We start from the raw sequence: 20188 nt of genomic DNA on the forward strand, positions 1-20188 counted from the left end.
GCTGCGACCACTGCATTGTAGCATTTCGTATACATGTTCAGACTCAGTCGCACACAGATATAAGAGTGTTGCATATCAAATTAATCAGCACAGTCTCTTGGCGCATCTCATTTCGACTAAGATACATTTTTGGCTGAAACAACCACAAAGAAAGACGTTCGGCGCAAGCAGAATCACACAGGACATGGCACGCCAAGAGGCAGGGGTGGGCTGGGCTGCAGGCAGGGTGCCATCTGCACTTTGGGCCGGACCAATTTAGCCCTGGGAGGGCCTCCAGCTGTCTGCAGTCACATACTGCACACACATGCAGGGGCGGCCATGAGCATAGGGGAACCATCCAGCATCAGCATCAGTCTGTCGCCAGGGCCTGTACAGGCTAAGCACTGGGGTGGGGGGCAGGGCTGTCTGATGACTCCTCGGAGATCTCAGCTGGTGATCCGAGGGGTCTAAAATACTGTAATTTTAACTTTATGCTTCAGACTCTTCAAATCACTGGCTAAGAGATCCGAGGAGTTAACAGGCAGCCTTGCCTTCACCTTAGCCCTGTACAGTCCACGGCAGCGGCAGACAAGACAGGATATCACTTCAGCATGCTCAGCAGCAGCTGCATGCAGAGTTGCAGACTCAGAGGAGCCAACAGCCAGGAAGCAGGACTCTCTCTGAGTCTGTGATGAACACAGAAGACAGCCCTGGGTGCCTTTCGCTTTCTATCAAGTGTTGTTATAGGTAAGTGTAGCCTGGGAGTGCCCTGGCTGCCTAGGGGGGAGGAGGAAACACTTTGTGAGATATGGGTGTTGGGGGGGGGGGAAGCACTATGAGTGGGTTATCGCGGAGGAATTCATTACTTCTCCAGAGGCACCCCCACTCTGTGAATGAATCGCATCTCTACTTGTGTTCAGATTCACCTTCTCAGGATAGCGTAATCTGAACACTGTCACAAAGCGGGCAGAGAAGTTGGTTACCGCCCTGTCTTTTATCCGCAGTCCCGGCACCCGACGCTACCTTGAAGTCCTAGCAGCCACTGCAGTCTCCCCTGACCTCAGCAGGCGACGCATGCACAGGATGGACCTGCCTTCGCCTCCCAGCTGCTCACCCTGGACCGCAGCCAAAGACAGCATGTGGTAAGGGGAAAGCATTATGTGGGGAATCCGTATGAAATACCGGTGGCTGATGCCCGGAAACCCTGGAAGCCCGGCTAGGACAGAAACCTGACTGGCTGGCAAGTATACTATCCCTCCCCTCTACCACAACCCCCATAACCCTCCTTTTGTGGTGCCTAACCCTAACCTACCTGGGGGGGTGCCTAAACCTACCCCCCCATTGGTGCCTAACCCCTCTTCTCCACACCCCAAACCTAAGTATCCCGCAGGGTGCCTAACCCCCCCAATGGTCACCTCAAACTTAATATATCCAAAACAGAATTAATTATATTTCCACCGGCCAATAGTAATTACCAACTTGATATCTCTATTACTGTTGACAACTCGACAATCAACCCCACCCCACAAGCTCGCTGCCTAGGTGTCATCCTTGACTCTGAATTGTCTTTTGTTCCCCACATTCAATCTGTCTCTAAATCCTGTTACATACATCTAAAAAACATAGCCAAAATTCGACCATATCTTACACAAGACACTGCAAAAACTCTAATACACGCACTCTTTATTTTCCGCAACAGGCTCTCCCCACTACAATACATTTTGAATGCAGCTGCGAGGTTGATCTTTCTCACCGAACGTTCAGTGTCTGCTGATCCACTCTGTCAGTCCCTCCATTGGCTGCCGGTCTTCTATCATATTCAATTTAAAATACTTACACTCACACATAAAGCTATTAACCAAACTACACCAACATACACCTCTTCACTTATCTCAAAATATCTTCCAACCCGACATCTCCGCTCTGCACAAGATCTGCGTCTCTCATCCCCGCGCATTACTTGTACACGTGCATGGTTACAGGACTTTTTTCGGGCTGCACCCACCCTGTGGAATGCCCTCCCACGCACAATAAGACTTTCTACTAGTTTCCAAACATTCAAGCGTTCTCTGAAAACTTACCTCTTCAGACAAGCTTATCAGATTCCAGGACCGCCCACTTAACCTTTTATAGCTCCCTATCTAATACTCTCTTCTTATAGTAAACACCTATCACATATTCTCTCTCTTCAATTTAACATCCTCCTAACCCTAGGCCAACTTTCCAGTATGATTGGATTATACAGCCCACCAAGAACATCTGCAATCGGGCTGGATCAATTTGCAATATGTAGCACCTATCCTTGTGTATCAACACCTATTTCCCTATAGATTGTAAGCTTGCGAGCAGGGCCCTCTTACCCTTATGTATGTCTTTTATGTATGTATGTATGTCTTTTACAACCCAGTATAATGTTAATGGTGATTCAAATTGTAAAGCGCAATGAAATTTGCTGCGCTATATAAGAAACTGTTAATAAATAAATAATAATAAAGGCCTTATAATTTTTAAATCATTCTCCTTTAAGGATGACCTTTCCTTTAGAGAAGATTGGAACACAGCACTAGATCATTGTTCCAAAACACTTATGCAGCTACTTATAAAACATAGAGAACATAAGGTTGGTCTCATTCAAAATCAGAATGAGAAAATACAACAAGCAGTTTTAGCCTTCTCTAAACATCAAGATTTTGAGAATAGAGATTTGAAACTAAAGCTATACAATTATCTGCCAGATATCTGTCCAATCTGGCTGGTTGGAATGAAAACCTGGTAATGTATGGGAGCAAATGACAATCGTCCATTTGCTCACAAACACTGGAAAATAGCCAGAAATGGTCGTTCAGACAAATTGGTTAAAACACACAAATTTAACTATTTTGAACAAATTGTTTTGTCCTTTTTTTCAGTATTTGAAACCATATGATCGACTGTCATTTGCTCCCATACATTACCAGGTTTTCATTCCAACCAGCCAGATTGGACAGATATCTGACAGAAAATTGTATAGTGGATGTCCAGCTTAAATAGAAAGATTGAAGATTTTGAGAAATCTTTGATCCAATTTAACGATAATAAATTATCTAGAGATAGAAATGATTACGATAGAGATCAGGTACGCACCTTTAATAGATGCAATAAGACGCCACCCTATCACAAAAAAAAGGAGCTATACACCTTTTACGACATCAAGGAGATTTAATTCAAATGCATCCTACTGCATATCGCACCCCAAGAGAACAAAGACAACTGCACAGTTCCCATAGGAAGCAGTATAATAATGATTATTATATGGAAAAACAAACACCCCAACAAAAAATTGGGATAACCAGGAGAAAATCATGGAGCGATTTTGAACATCCAAATAAATACAAATCCCTCAGTGAAAGAGAAGAGACTCTCACTAGATACACCAAGAAGGATAAAAGTGAGACACAGGGTCGCACTAGGAACAAATATTCATCAGATTCTTCTTTTATAGAGGAGAGAAATCTTTCTCCCTAAGATTTGCTTCCAATGTAACGAGAGGGAGCCACAGGCCTCTGTTTACATCAAAAAGAAGAAGAAATGAGAGTTTAGGGGTAGGAGACGAGTCAATAAATGCAATAAAAAAGTTAAATGGAATTAACCCCTAAGAATATTTTTAATTTGTCATACAAAAAAAACTGAATGCCACAGGAAACTCTTTACGTATTAGAGGATTCAAATTCGCTCTTCATGCTAAGCCAAATCTATTTAATCTGTTTGTGGATCTCAGTAAGTATGTTTAAACACTGCGGGCCTTATTTATCAACAAGTTTTATCACTTGCAATGAGTGATAAAACTTGTTACATATGATAATGGTGTTCCAGCCAATCAGCTCCTAACTGTCATCTGTTTAAAAAATGACAGTTGGGAGCTGATTGGCTGAAGCATCATTTATCATACGCAATGAGTTTTACCACTCGTTGTGAGTATGATAAATCAGGCCTTGAGTCGGAAAAGGTATTTTGCCATGAAATCTATGCAAACAAAAACTTGAAGGTTCTCTCATTCTTCTAAATGAAGAGGATCAGCGGTCTCTTCAGAGCCTAGAATCACGTCTATCGGAAAATGGTGATATGAAAGATTCAGAAATAAAGATTTTTGATATTAATAAACCTGGTAATATCTTTCAAAAAAGCATCTGAATTTGATTGCACATTACGCCTCCTCCTCCGTGCGGTGCAGGGGCCGTGTAGCCTATTGCTATAAAGAACAGCCCCTGACCGTTTGCAGCCACTAACGCCTTTCAACCGTTTGAGGGGCCGGTCGCTCCCTTTGCTCCCCCTCTGCTCCAAAGCCCATGATTTTGATCCCTTACAACACAGATGATCATTTATTAAGAGTTTTTTCACTACCACGATGAGATTTTAAAAATCTATGTGCTAGATCAGGTAGTCACTTTTACAGAGAGAGCCTCACCAAATCAGAAAGACTTACTTTTATCCTTAATTATCCTTATTTGTTTAATGTATTATTAGAAAGCACAGACAAAGGCTGAAACATAGTTATTCAGAATATTGAAGATTTTTTATTAGAGGACCATAGACAGAGAATACTAATTTTTATTCCAAACTTTCAGCCAATCCTACTTCCATGTTTCAAGAAGCACTGTACTTAAACTTCTATTAGATTCAGCTTTTGAACTCAATGCTATTTCGGAAGAGGACTTACAATTTCTGTTTGTCTCACATCCAGTGATTCCTATCTATTATCACCTACCACAAGTACACAAAACACTATGTTTTCCACCAGGACGCCCATCACAAATATATCCGCCTATGTGGATACACATTTACAGGGTTACGTGACATCTCTCCTTTCTTACATCAGGGGATCTACACACGTTTTACAAAAATTAGAGACCGTCGATTGTAAGGGCTTTTATATACTATTAACTTGCGATGTTGAGTATTTATATACCAATATACCACACATATTTGGTTTATTGGCCGTTAATCATTACTTGAGCTTGGATTTAGAAGTAGGAGAGGCCTCACGTAACTTTATTTTATTTTCTATTAGATTCATTTTGAAACACAATTTCTTTTTATTTGATGCACAGTTTAATTTACAGGCATGTGGATCAGATTTGTCCCCAGTAATGCCAATCTATATATTGGTCTGTTCGAATAACACTATATTTGCACTGGTGATTTTGGGGCGAATCTGGTCCTCTATGGCAGATACGTTGATTTATTTTTTATTTGGAATGGGGATGTTTGTTAATTATTTGAATTGTAACATTTTTGGTCTTAAATTTACAAACACCTTTAGCACGACAAGTATTTACTATCTTGACATCACAGTTTCCATTATTGATGGGAAAATGAATTCTGCTACTTATACTAAGGAGGTGGTCTGTCATAAATGCCTACATTATACGAGTAGCCATCACAGGCCTTAGAAAAATAATATACCTAAAGGACAATTCCATTGTCTCAGAAGAAACTGCTCCACTGATTTGGCTTTAAACACACAAAGTAAAGTTATGTACTCTGCGTTTGTGAGACAGTGTTATCCTACTCATAAATAAAGCTCTAAAATATGGGTGGGCAATAAGCGGCTCCTCAGATGTTGTAAAATGACAGATACCAGCATGCCCTGCCACAGTTTTGCTATTTGGCCATGCTAAAAATGTTGCAATGCATGCTGGGATTTGTAGTTCAACAACAGCTGGAGGGCTGCTTATTGCCCACCCCTGCTCTAAAAGAAGATTCTTTGTGTTCTACATCATCACTACTATTTAACCCAATGTCATGAGGGCAAACTGTGAAGTCAAAGAATACATGTGTACCTTTGCATAATACAGATCGATCTCTTGCTTTCATTACACAATATAATTAATCTGAAAATGATATTAGTAGAATTATTGTGAGAAACTCATCTCTTCTTCAGTACAATAAATTTTGGAACCGTTTCTACCTAAGAGAGGATGGGTTATTTTTTTTTAGAAAAGTATTGACTTTGAAACATAAACTGGCCCCCAGCTTTCTTTTTACACAAAGGGACATTACACCATCCAAGTCCGTTTCTAAAATTAAAAAAAAAAACAATGTGGCTCCCTCCCTAAAATTACAACTAGCACCGGGCTTTGGAGACCCAGTATTGGTTGTGCTAAATACAGGGGACAAATGACGTAGGGGTCCCCCTGTATTAAGTGCATCCAGCACTGGGCTCTGAGCCGGTCCTGGTTCTGATAACACAGGGGGAAAAATGCACAGGGTTCACCTGTAAATTCTAGAACTAGCACCGGACTGTTTCTAGTGGGGGGGGTAATGCCACAGCCAGGGAAACCGTTTCACCGGGTCCCACGCCAAAGCATTACCCCTGACCGCTAGTCAGCCCAGGCCTGGGATCCCTGGGGAGCTGGGACCTCCCCCCCCAATAAAGGGGTCCCCCTCTCCAGGGCACCCTAGGGTTATCCCCGACACCCCTGGCTATCAGCACAGGCCTGGAGAGCTGGTTGTTTTTTTTGGGGGGGAGGGGGGTCACACCTTTTTTTTTTCTAATTTACACAGGTTTTAATTTTTTTATAACTGAAGCACAGACGGATCTCACTGATCCCGTCCATGCTTCTGTGTTTATTTATTTATACACAGATGCATGTATCACGGATCTACTTGATCCATGCATGCATCTGTGTAGGCTCAGATATTAAACTGGAATAGAAAAAGGTGTTCTGTTTGAGTTATTTTTTGTGTGTTTTGCGAGTGATTTGCACTATATTTCATCCATTAAAACAAATTTTAATTCTTAGTAAATTTGCAGGTCCTATTGCTTTCTATGGCAAACTGCTGCCGAGTTGTTTCCGATGCTCTATGTGTCCGAAAACATGTTACCGGCCAAGTTACAGGTATTGTCAGCAGAGTTTTAGATATCGAATGGAGCAAAGTCATCAGAGTTTAACCTTTAGTGAATTTGGAATATGCATTTAACGTGTGATTTAGCCGCATTCAATGTAATTCAACCTTAGTATATTTACCCCGTAGCCTCCACATTAGGTTTTTAGAACACAGACGTAACATTCTTTAGGGCCATAAGAAGTGGCCCTTATCACAGCACCCTTAGCTTATCACATCATTTAGCTACTTGTCAGAAAAATGATATTACAGGTTTAAACATTAAGGCCATTGAGAAGATCAAATCTACATTTAGAGGTGGAGATATATATAGTTTGCTATGCAGAAGAAATGCTTTTTGGAATTTTAAATTACATACTCTAACTTAACATGATATGAATGACACAGTCAAATGAAATAACATCTAATATTTCCCATATTTTCCATTTGACACCTTAGGTCCCTAAGGGCTAAAGGATCTGGTCCCGCACTGGGATACGGGTTTTTTGTTCTTCCTCCACTAGGGGGCACAGGGATGACACTTTGTGTAAAGCCTGGAGAGGAGAGTCTGGGCACCAAACCGTTAAATACAAATACCCTCAAAGCCCAGACTCCTCTCCTCTGTACCCTGCCCCCAGACAGAGGCCCTCAGTTTTGAGTATGATGCTGGTAGGAGCTGGGCACCAGATTTTGGGGGGGCTGCTTTAGGTGGTCCCCTATAGCTCATTTTATTTTATTTTTATGTAAGTGTGTTTACTGAGTGTGCAGTGGCAGGCGTCCTATAGGACTCCTCCACTGCTACTCCACCGCACCAGCACCGGAGACTGCAGCACTGGCAACTGGGTCAGTGACGTTAGTCGTGGTCTCCACTACACTGGAGCCGCAAGCCACAGCTGGCACTCTCCTGGGACATAGAGCCACCCTGGATGCAGACTTTTGACCAGTCAGTGCAAGGGTTGACTCAGATATCCATATCCTTTCAGCAGATGCTTGATAAGGATAGGGCTCCTAGGCATAGGCCTACTTCACGCAAAACTCCACTCCAATATCTGGCGGAGGTTCGGATTCAGAAGTTTCTTCTGATGGTGAGGCTAGTGCTTCCAATGCATCTGATGTGGAGACGTCTTCTGTCCTTGAGGAAGCTATGTCTCCAGTAGACGTAGAGGCTCTCATTAGGGCTGTCAAAGCTATCCTTCTAGTGGAGGACTCAGAGCAACATCCCAGATCCAAGGCACTTGTCTTTTAAATGACAGAAAAAGATAGTGGCGGAATTTCCGTCATCCGTCTGCATAGCTAGAAGACCTCCTAGCAGAGGCGTGGACTCAACCTAGCAGATGCTTTCAGGTTTCCAAGCATATTGTTACCTTTTACCCTCTCCCTGCAGCGTATAGTGCTAAGTGGGAGTCTCCTTCCCTGGTGAATACACATCACTTGGCTTATTAGGTCATCCCTTCTACCTATCCCTAACACAACATCTCTTAAAGATCCCATGGACAGGAAACTGGAAAATTTCTTAAGGACCATTAATGTTAATGCAGGGGCTCTGGCTCGTCCAGGCCTTGCATCGACTTGGGTGGCTAAAGCTGTGGACCACTAGGCAGACACTTTGGAGGAAGGTCTTACCTCAGGTGCACACAGAGGTGACTTAGTTACTATGGTTACGCACATGAGAGAAGCAGCTTCTTATCACTCCCAAGCAGCCATAGATTCCGAAATTTTAACTTAGAAGATTTCTGCTTCAGCAGTAGCAGCCAGAAGAGCACTCTGGCTGCGCACCTGGAAGGTGGACACGGAATAGAAGAAGGCTCTGGAAGCCCTTCCCTATTCAGGTGATGTCTTGTTTGGTCCAGAATTGGACAAGATAGTGACTACATTAGCAGATTCTAGATCTGCTTTCTTACCATAGGTTACCACTCCGAGATCCAAGACTTCAACATTTCATTCCTTTTGTCCTCAGGGCACGGACAGAGGTCAGTCATTTCCCAGAAGCCAGGTTTCTGCTTCTAAAAGCTCCAAGCCCAGAGGTAAGCAACCCTGGTCCACTAGACATCCAGCTGCCAAGCCGGCAGACAAGTCTGCCACATGATGGGGCGGGACTCTCTCCAGGGGACTTCTGAGTGGGAGGCCGGCTTCTTCGTTTTTTGGCAGTGTGGATGCAGACCACAACAGATGCTTGGGTCAGAGGTGTCGTGTCTCAGGGCTTCGCTCTCAATTTTCGACAGAGTCCACATTCCCAGTTCTTTTCCACCGGCCTGCCTACACAGCCAGAACAGGCTGAAGCTCTTGAGGTGTCTATTCGCTCTCTCTTGGCCTCAGAGGTCATCATTCCAATTCCCCCATCCCAGAGAGGGGTAGGCTTTTACGTCAATCTATTTCCGGTTTAGAAGCCGGACGGCTCCTTTCAACCCATCCTTAATTGAAACACATGAACAAATTCCTTTGGATTCCCAGATTCGCATTGGAGTACCTTCGGTCCATCATTCTAGCCATTGAACTGGGAGACTTTATGGAATCTGATATACAGGATGCATATTTGCATATCCCTATACGACCCACTTTCCAACAATTTCTCAGGTTTGCTATCCAAACCAGTCACTACCAGTTTCAAGCATTGCCTTTTGGTCTGTCCACGGCCCCTCGTGTATTCATGAAGGTCATGGCAGTGATAGCAGCACATCTGCACAGAAGGGGCGTCAGAATTTTACCATACCAGGGACAACTTGCTTCTACTGGTGCAATCTCCAACAGTTCTCAAAAAGCACATCCATCTGCCTGTAGAGCTTCTACAGTGTCACGGATGGATAATCCATTGGAAGAAATCCATGCTATCTCTGTCCCAGGAGATGCTCCACCTAGGAGCAGTGTTGGATTCCAGAGCTCATCGAGTATTCATCCCTCGAGAAAAGATTTTGCCCTTACAGACCAGAATACGAACTTTCTCAGTCAGCATCTGGTGTCCGTACACTCGTGCATGCAGATTCTGGGGTCGTTGGTCTCAACGTTCGATATGGTGGAGTAGGGTCAGTTTCACTCCCAGGCCAACAATTTCTCAGGTTTGCTATCCAAACCCGTCACTACCAGTTTCAAGCATTGCCTTTTGGTCTGTCCACGGCCCCTCGTGTATTCATGAAGGTCATGGCAGTGATAGCAGCACATCTGCACAGAAGGGGCGTCAGAATTTTACCATACCTGGACAACTTGCTTCTACTGGTGCAATCTCCAACAGTTCTCAAAAAGCACATCCATCTGCCTGTAGAGCTTCTACAGTGTCACGGATGGATAATCCATTGGAAGAAATCCACGCTATCTCTGTCCCAGGAGATGCTCCACCTAGGAGCAGTGTTGGATTCCAGAGCTCATCGAGTATTCATCCCTCAAGAAAAGATTTTGCCCTTACAGACCAGAATACGAACTTTCTCAGTCAGCATCTGGTGTCCGTACGCTCGTGCATGCAGATTCTGGGGTCGTTGGTCTCAACGTTCGATATGGTGGAGTAGGGTCAGTTTCACTCCCAGGCCTCTCCAAGGTCTCATTCTGAAAAGATGGATCAAGTCTCGCCCGAACCTCAAGGCTCAGACTCGACTTCTTTCTCAGGAGTTATGTCTCTCCCTGCTGTTGAGGCTCCTGCCAAGGAGTTCTCCATGTTCAGCTAACATTTGTGGCTCCTTGGGTCCTTTCTTTGGTTCTCCGAGCTCTGCAGTCGGCTCCTTTTGAGCCGTTACAGTTGGTGGATTTGCGCTGGCTTACGTGGAAGACTGCTTTTCTACTAGCCATCACATCTGCCCAGCGGGTGTCTGATTTGAGCGCTATTTCAAGTCGCTCCCCATTTCTGGTTTTCCATTCAGACTGGGCTGTGTTGCAGACTCGCCTGGGCTACCTTCCCAAAGTGGTATCCCATTTCCACATTAATCAGGAGATTGTTGTTCCTGCATTCCAGACTACAAATTCTTCTCAACCAGAAGCTTCGTTGGATGTGGTGAGGGCCCTCCGGATTTATGTCCATAAGTCAGACTCTTTCTTTATTCTGTATGATGGTTTTAAGATGGGCTGGCCGGCTTAGAAACAAACCTTGGCCTGGTGGCTGCGCCTCACCATTCTCCACGCTTACTCCCTGCTGAACCGTTCTGTCCCTGCCGTGGTGACAGCACATTCCACATGGTCAGTTGGAACTTCTTGGGTAGCACGCTGTGTGGCTTCTGCAGAACAGCTCTGTAGGGCTGCCAAATTGTCGTCTGCTCATACCTTCATCAGGGTTTATGCTTTTGATACTTTTGCATCCTCGGACGCCGCCTTCGGGCGTTCTGTGCTCACTGTAGCTCAGGTGCATCCCACTCATAAGGGACACCTTTGGGACATCCCTGTGTCCCCTAGTGGACAAAAAAGAAAAGGAGACTTATGTCTTACCTGTTAAGTCTTTTTCTTCAACTCTATAAGGGGCATAGTGCACCCACTCTGACGCACCTGTCTGCTGGGGTGTGTTTCCTTGGTGACCGATCCGACTGTGCTCTCCATGGGATGGATGGCTCTGTATGTCTTCCGGCCTTCCTTCTCTTCTCCCCTGCCTCGCTTCTGCCGTGGGCTTGCAAACTAGAAACTGAGGGCCTCTGTCTGGGGGAGGGGTATAGTGGTGAGGAGCCTGGGCTATTTGTATTTAACTGTTTGGTGTCCAGACCCTGTGTCCCCTATGGCAGAGGTTTTTAATGGTTGTGAAGTGTGCTGCAGTGCGAGAGCCGCCGGTCACATTAAAGAACTGCGGTCCGGGCAGTGCTGCCACTGAGCTCCTCTGGCCAGCCCTTAATGGACACCGCTGACTGCTCCACAAGCAGCTGACAGACTGCTTTGCACTGTGGGGCAGCTGATGCGGGACAGGTAGGTCTAGAAAAATGTAAATTTATATTTTATGAGGTAGCCAGTGTGATTTGTTTTTTGGGGGAGCAATGAGGGTTTTTTCTTTGGGGGCCAGCTAATGGTTTTATTTTTTGTGGGAAGCAATGTGGTTTATATTTTTTTCTGTGTGGTCAGCAATGTCTTTATTTGTTTCTGTGGAGGGCAGCCAATGTTATTTTTTTTTTCCCATGGGGACCAATGTATGTGCATTTTATTCCTGTGGAGGCCAATGTATGTGCATTTTATTCCTGTGGGGGCCAATGTATGTGTGTTTTATTCCTGTGAAGGCCAATGTATGTGCGTTTTATTCCTGTGGGGGCCAATTTATGTGTTTGTTATTTCTTTAGGGCCAATGTATGTGCGTTTTATTTCTGTGGAGGCCAATGTAGTATGTGTTATTCATGTGGAGGCCAATGTAGTGTGTTTTATTCCTGTGAAAGCCAATGTAGTATGTTTTATTCCTGTGGAGGCCAATGTAGTATGTTTTATTCCTGTGGAGGCCAATGTAGAATGTTTTATTCCTGTGGAGGCCAATGTAGTATGTTTTATTCCTGTGGAGGCCAGTGGGTGTGTTTTTTTTATGTGGGAGCCAATATGTATGTTTTTTCATAGGTTGCGCATGCCGTATGGATGGTGTGCCTTGGCAATTTTAAAATCTTGCGTAGTGTGCCTCGAGTTGAAAAAGGTTGAAAATCACTGCCCTATGGAGTCGAAGAAAAAGACTTAACAGGCAAGACATAAGTCTCTCCTCCCCTTCTCTTGTCCCCCTCCCCACCTAGGTTAGGCACACTGTCAATGAAGATACTCCAATGTTAAAGCACTGTTTTGTGATGTCGTCTGATGCTCCACTGTCATTCAGTCTAAATATATATCACTGACGGGGCTATATCACTGGCTTATCACTCATCTATAACTGAATGTTCATCATTTGCACCACAATGTATCTATTTTTTTTTTTTACTGCACTCCATATACTGCTAATACTTGCACTTCTATGATACATCATGTGTGTCCCTATTAACCATATTTTGTTTCAATGTGCTTTTGTATATCAATAGATATATTTTTACACATGTCCTTATATGCATGTATTTATATATTCACTTCTTATTGTAATACTTTTATTGTGCTGTTTTTAAAATGATGTATGAATATTCTCCTTTATCCATCACTAGGTTTCAAAATAAATGAATGTATATAATGCCAGCTATGTTTTTCTTTATTAGTGTGTCTTTTACTTTGCTCTCCATTTTTTACTATTCCCTAAAGGGTTAACTCACACCTTTTTCATGCAAGCGCAATTAGTACATAAGGTACTAAAACCCCATGAACGAGGTTGATGATTACTGCTACTGATGAAACGGCTATTGGAGTGCAGCTGAGAAACACGTTAGTCTACCTCTTCTACGGAGTTTGTTGAAAGGACTGGACTAAAGATATACAGCTGTTCTGGTTTCATTGTATACCTGCTCCCAACCGCTGTACACCGGCCATCTCTACACTGCCACCCACGTGTGAGTAATGCCTTGCCAGCTACAGGCTTTCATACTGCAGCGCGGATTGCACAGTCTCTGATCAAGACTTATAGCAGCTCCCTGCTAGCTACACGGTTGCTCTTAACATCTTCTATAGCCTGATGCCATTATTGCAGGGTATTGCTATATAAATTGCGGTATACGTTCAGGAAGCCGGCGGACGCAATGCCGACCACCGGCTTCCCGACTGCTTAATCCCGGCGAGGGTTAAATGACAGGAGTCTAAATCTAGATGCCTGTCATTTTACCGATGCCAGGAGACCGGCGCCCGGCATTCCGTTCGAAGGGATGCCGAGCGCGGACGGCCGTGGGGGGAGGGTTAGGTTTAGAGCTCCCGGGGGGGATTTAGGATTAGGTACCCCCCCGGGAGGTTAGGGTCAGGGTAGGGGAAGGGGGGGTTAGGGTTATGCACCCCCGGCGGGAGGTTAGGGTTAGGCACCCTCCCTGGGGACTTAGGTTTAGGCGGCGGGAAAGGGGGGGATAGGTTTAGGCACTTAGTGGGGGGATTAGGGGTAGGTGCAGGGGGGGGAGGTTAGGGTTAGGCACCCTAAAGGAGGGTTAGGGGATAGAATTAGGTTAGTTTATACTTACCTTTAGGACAATCAGGATTTCCTCCTCTGTCGGGCTGCCGCTGCCGGTAAATCATACCGAATGCATAAATTGCTACTGACTTACTGTTCATTCGAATACTGCAAGTTACGGCTCTTATAAATCCATCAACTAAACAAATTATTGTTTGGCACTACTATCAAACCACTATACAAGTATTGAGTTGATCAGTGGCGTGGGATCATGAAAATTATTTTTTTTCTCATTACAAGATACAGCTGTTTTAATTAAGAGCTCTTTTATTGGTTACAATTGGATTGCTACAAGCAGATCCCCTTTCAACAATTTGTTATTTTTGTTGCTTTTTAACTTATCTAATGTAGTTTGGATTTCCATCTGGAATTTTAGGGGTATGTATATGAACTAATTCCATATTGTGATAATACCAGTGTTTATACCATTTTACATATTTATATGCTTACATGCCCTTACATTGCAGACTTAAATATTTCTGTTTTGACTAATCATTATACTGTCATTTGACTATTAAACTGTTTACTCTATCTGCTTGCTCTCCTAGTATACTTTTATCTTCCACTGTCTGCCCAGGGAGCTTCAGTGTCTTCAGTGGTATCATGACATGCCCCCATTTCAAGTGGCCACACCCATTTTTTTTCCACACGTGCCTTTGGCATGCGCATAAAGGACCACTAAGAAATTTTTTTCTACTTGCACCACTGTACAGTACATGACACTTATATTGTAATTTACTATTAACACTGTCATGTCACATCTGTGCTATCTGTATGCTTTCATGGGGCACAAGTAAAAACACTACCTAAGCCTGACGTACACCTAATGCAAATGTATCTCGGTTTTGGACCAAGGCACCTGAAGATGTGTCCCACTGGACATCAATACATTTATTGCATGTGTAGCTGATCCCCAATATGTACTGTATGTACTGTACTGAGTCTTGCGTATGCGACTTTATGCTAATACCGCTACAGGCCCTTCCCTGTTATACAGCTGTGTGTCGGACTGTGCAAGGACTGAGATGCCCACTTTCAGCATCTTTAGACTATGAAATACAGATTGGTGCGTCTTTAGTCGCAACCATTGGTTGCACCCATGAACCAGTGGCGTAACTTCATCCCAGGTGCCCGGAGGCAAGATAAATGTTGGTGCCCCCCCAAACTAAAATGTACCACCCCCCAGCACCTTTGCCAGCCCCAGCTGCCGCCGCCCCCCTTATGCAGTTCCTTTTATATAATGCCCCCAGTAGTAGTCCGCCTATGTAGTGCTCCCCAGTAATGGTCCCTCTATGCAGTACATCCAGTAGTGAGGCCCCTTGTAGTTGCCCCCAGTAGTGAGGCCCCTGTAGTTGCCCCCAGTAGTGAGGCCCCTGTAGTTGCCCCCAGTAGTGAGGCCCCTGTAGTTGCCCCCAGTAGTGAGGCCCCTGTAGTTGCCCTCAGTAGTGAGGCCCCTGTAGTTGCTCCCAGTAGTGAGGCCCCTGTAGTTGCCCCCAGTAGTGAGGCCCCTGTAGTTACCCCCAATAGTGAGGCCCCTGTAGTTACCCCCAATAGTGAGGCCCCTGTAGTTGCCCCCAGTAGTGAGGCCCCTGTAGTTGCCCCAGTAGTGAGCACCCTGTAGTTGCTCCCAGTAGTGAGGCCCCTGTAGTTGCCCCCAGTAGTGAGGCCCCTGTAGTTGCCCCCAGTAGTGAGGCCCCTGTAATTGCCCCCAATAGTGAGGCCCCTGTAGTTACCCCCAGTAGTGAGGCCCCTGTAGTTACCCCCAGTAGTGAGGCCCCTGTAGTTGCCCCCAGTAGTGAGCCCCTGTAGTTGCCCCAGTAGTAGGCCACTGTAGTTGCCCCCAGTAGTGAGGACCCTGTAGTTGCCCCCAGTAGTGAGGCCCCTGTAGTTGCCCCCAGTAGTGAGGCCCCTGTAGTTACCCCCAGTAGTGAGGCCCCTGTAGTTGCCCCCAGTAGTGAGCCCCTGTAGTTGCCCCAGTAGTAGGCCCCTGTAGTTGCCCCCAGTAGTGAGGCCCCTGTAGTTACCCCCAGTAGTGAGGCCCTTGTAGTTGCCCCCAGTAGTAGGCCCCTGTAGTTGCCCCCAGTAGTAGGCCCCTGTAGTTGCCCCCAGTAGTAGGCCCCTGTAGTTGCCCCCGGTAGTGAGCCCCTGTGGTTGCCCCCGGTAGTAGGCCCCTGTAGTTGCCCCCGGTAGTAGGCCCCTGTAGTTGCCCCCAGTAGTAGGCCCCTGTAGTTGCCCCCAGTAGTGAGCCCCTGTAGTTGCCCCCAGTAGTGAGGCCCCTGTAGTTGCCCCCAGTAGTGATGGCCCCCACCGCGCGCGCACACACAAAAAAACAAACACTTACCTTTATCCCCGCTCCAGTGCTGCTGCCGTCCATCCCCGGCGTCTGCTACTCGGGACTATGGGAGTAACGTTATGACGTCACTCCCATAGTGCGCTGCGGGACCCGGAAGACGGAGGGAGCTCCGTCCTCCAGCTACCGCCAGGAGGATAGGAGCCGGGCGCCCGCTGGTAACACATTCAGGGGTGCGACCGCACCCCTTGCACCCTCCGTAGTTACGCGAATGGAGGTGGAGCACCGATCAGCGGCGCTCCTTCTCCATGCAGCTCCCGGGGACAATGGAGCCAGGTGCCCCCTTCAGGGCTGACGCCCGGCGGCAAATGACTCCATTGTCTCCGGGAGTTCCGCCACTGCCATGAACCTTGTTACAGCCCCATGCTAGACGCAAATTCTCTGTCAGACTATGGTCTCCAATGTGATCGACTAAGCATCTAAGTACGCAAACACTTCAGCAACAGGCCCGCGGCACTCCCATAACATGTTCATAAGATGGACCATTTTTGCATCTGAATAGGCACCTCTCAGTTTCCGCCCAGCACATTTCCAAAGCACTTCGTATACTGCGCGTCTTTACTACTGCACCTCTGTGCATATACACTGTGGGACACATGCCTGTATGACTTTTTAGTAACTTAAACACAAAGTTAAAAAACATGAATATAGGCACTGCGTGTGACTCAGAATCAGGCCTGTGTGCATGTATGTAGTAGCTGATCAATTTAACATCACAGGCTAGTAAGACGTTACGTTTCCATAGAAACTGCTATTTCTTGATGCTCCATGCTGCACATAGATGATGCTGTCTGGGCTGAACTTACTCAGTTTTTTACCATTTGTCATCAGTTTAATAAACTATACCTGCAATAAGCAATATGAGATGTGATAGTAGGGCAAGCCCAAAGCTTTGTAAAAGGACACCATATTGTGACGTCATTCTTCAAATAATAACAGAAAAATTATGCAAACTGATGCTCTAGGGATGACAACTCGTGTATTATTGATGTGCCGTTGAATCATCTATAATAGCATATTGTGACCACAACATTGATCACTTTGTTGTGGTCGCAAAATGAGCAATGTTACTCATCCATAATTCTGAGTGATATGTGCAGTTGCTCGAGTTGCCTCCTATAATTGCTGCTTTATATATTTCATGATGGACTTGATCAGGGGTTGGCAACCCCTGCCATGTGGAACACTTTTAAGTGGCATAGCAACTGGCTGGCTTTCGGCTGGAAGCAGGATCGAGTCTTTGTGCTGTAAGTTGGACCTGCATGCCTGTTACATGACCTGAGTGTGGGGGTCACATACGGCACTCCAGTAATGGGCCGACAAGGTAACTATGCTTTACCACCTATCTACATGGGTCCCAGTCGCAAAGGTAAATGGGCATATATGGATGGTGTCTAATGGCATATAATGGGTATTTTGAGGAGTCTAATAACATACAGATGTGTCCACATACATCTATCATCCATGTGCTACAAGTCACAACATGGCAGCTCCGTGTGACTCGGTAGCATGAAGCGTATTTTCGTGTGACTTTTTACCTTCAAATGTGTCTCATTTGCACAGTGATTTGCACAAGCAGCTTCTGCTGACTAAAATTATATGCAGCATGTTTATGTTCTGTGTGCAACTACCGGTGTATCTGCATACGAAACGCTACTTTAGTGTTACAGCCGCTTTTTTATATACAGAGCAGGAAGGTCATGATTGCACTATTTACTTCCTTCTCTTATATGCATTGATTTTATCTTACTTACAATCTAGTTATTTATTTAATTATGTATTTATTCTTTGCTAAACATACATACTGCTTGTCTATGTGCACATTTTGATATTATGCTTGTAGTTACTATTAGGCTGCCATAGCCGAGGCTGCTCTAGCAACAGTGCTTAGATTTTAATTGCTTAGTTTAAAATGTAAATAGAATATTTAAATTGAAGCCGGAGTCATTCAGGAGTTAAACAGGAGGAGAACAGAAGGAGAAATTAACAAATCAGCAATTTCTGCTATTAAGGACTGTTTTATCTACCGCCACATTTCCACCACGCCTATGAATTGTGCCTGCACCTGGATCCCCAATGCTGCTGGCATCCCTCCTTATCTCCCCATGCAATTTGTTCATCCACTCCAACTATGCTGTCGAAGCTGAATAATTGAGTGAGACAAGTTCAGTTTAAAATTTAATCGCAGCGACGCCATCTTGCGAATGGCCGCAAGACTCCATTTTGGAAATGAGATCGCAAGACACCATTTTTGTGGTCAGCATTAATTCAAGTTATAACTCAGGAGCTAAGAACAGATGGCAATTTTTTTGTTAACCTACCAAGGGCAACGGGAAAAACCAGCTTTCTGAGTAAAAGTAAATAAGAAGAGACAATGGGTATTTTTACATACAAATTGGGAATCCCTGGATGCAGATAAAGTATAGTTGTGGCAATTGTAATATAATATCTACACATTTGGATTTGCCTGAATCCTAGACAGGATGGCCCCAAATCCCACAGTTTGAGGTGATAATACATTTGCATTTCACACAAGAGTCTGTGAGAACAAAAGAGGTTTTGTTTTCCTTTGAACACACAACAGGTGGGGGCCTGCTGACAGAGGGCATGTAGAACTACAACCCTCAGCCATCCACACTGCTGGATGTTCACTTCGTGTATGAGAGATTATGCACTTAAATCTCACCCATTAATAACTAGCGTCCTTATACCAAACCCCAAATACCCACACACTACATATTCGCACATAAGGTTCCATAAGCATCAAAATGTATGATTCAAGAAGGTTCAGTTAGTTTAAATGCTAAGAAATAAAGATATTTGTTAACTAAGGAATTATACAAGATAAACATGTAATTCTTGGAGTTGTTCTGATGCATACTCTTTCCACAGTTTCCCGGTGCTATCGGTGAGGAGATCGCATTATGCATTCTCGAGTTATGGACCGCAGAACCTACAAGCAACCAAAATGTATATTTTAGATTCAACTGTTAGAATGCTAAAGGAGGCGTTACCAGAAAGACTCCAGCTGTTAGAGGCAGGGAAAGTCTATTTGAAACAACCTGTTAAATGTGTCGTTACATATGCTTCTCCTCTGGGAACCAATGAGATCAGCAGGAAGTTCTCCCTTTGTCCTGTTTCAGTCTGGGGGGGAATAAATATATGTGTCCGAACACTGGTTTGGCAGTTCATGCTGAATTTTGGGTGAACTGAGGATATCTAGTCAGAAGTCTATCTCTGGGTCCAGACTGTACTTGGTCTGTATTATTTCCTTTTACGCCTAAATTATGTATGTATAGATTGCGTGTAACTGGCTGTACTTTTACCTGAATAATACTTGTGCGTTGGAACCACAGATTCCACTCCTGTCTTTATTTGCGGTCATACTGCGTACGCAATTAGCGTTGTGTTTAGAGGTTTATAGGCAGGTTTTGTCTTAGAGGTTCTAGGCAGGTGAATCTTAGAGGTTATAGGCAGGAATGTACTAAAAGGTTTATTTACAAATTCAACAATGCCATAACGAACGACGCAGCAAGATGACCCCACAAATGGACCTTGGTTGTGGCCCCCAAATCATGAGGCTTGGTGCAGTTTTGCTCAACTCATTGTCTTTTCCTCTTAAGTTTAGACTAACCTTTCCATAGATGTTATATTACTGTGACCCTTGTATCCAGCCCATCTGTGTCACCCCTGTTTGTCTGCCCCCTCCCCTTTAGAATGTAAGCTCTAACGAGCAGGCCCACTCATGTGCTTCTCCTTCACTTAATTATACTTTAAATTACAACAGCAGACAACCCTTGGTTGCTGACACCATGCTGCTTATTTAAGTGTTATGCAGCAATGTATAAATCATGTATCTGTCCTGTATTGTTTGTACTGTTAATAACTGTTTTCTTGTGTGCTCATTTGTTTATGTATGGCACTGCGGAACCCTAGTGGCGCCATATAAATAAAGGATAATAATAATAATTGTAGCTCGTTATCTACCTGCA

General features: G+C 44.7%; 1 long non-coding RNA gene across 1 annotated transcript in view; it reads left to right on the forward strand.

Moving 5' to 3' along the window:
* LOC148540559 (uncharacterized) overlaps nt 1–19534 on the forward strand; it is a 37914-nt gene extending 18380 nt beyond the window's left edge. The window contains exons 4-7 of the long non-coding RNA XR_015869581.1: nt 984–1121; nt 6773–6857; nt 13000–13244; nt 19089–19534. This is a non-coding gene — a long non-coding RNA (uncharacterized LOC148540559). The remainder of the gene's footprint in view (nt 1–983; nt 1122–6772; nt 6858–12999; nt 13245–19088) is intronic.
* The last annotated feature ends 654 nt before the right edge of the window (nt 19535–20188 follow it).

This window comes from Taudactylus pleione, unplaced genomic scaffold (genome assembly GCF_031769625.1).
Source record: "Taudactylus pleione unplaced genomic scaffold, aTauple2 ptg000019l, whole genome shotgun sequence".
Lineage (NCBI taxonomy): Eukaryota > Metazoa > Chordata > Amphibia > Anura > Myobatrachidae > Taudactylus > Taudactylus pleione.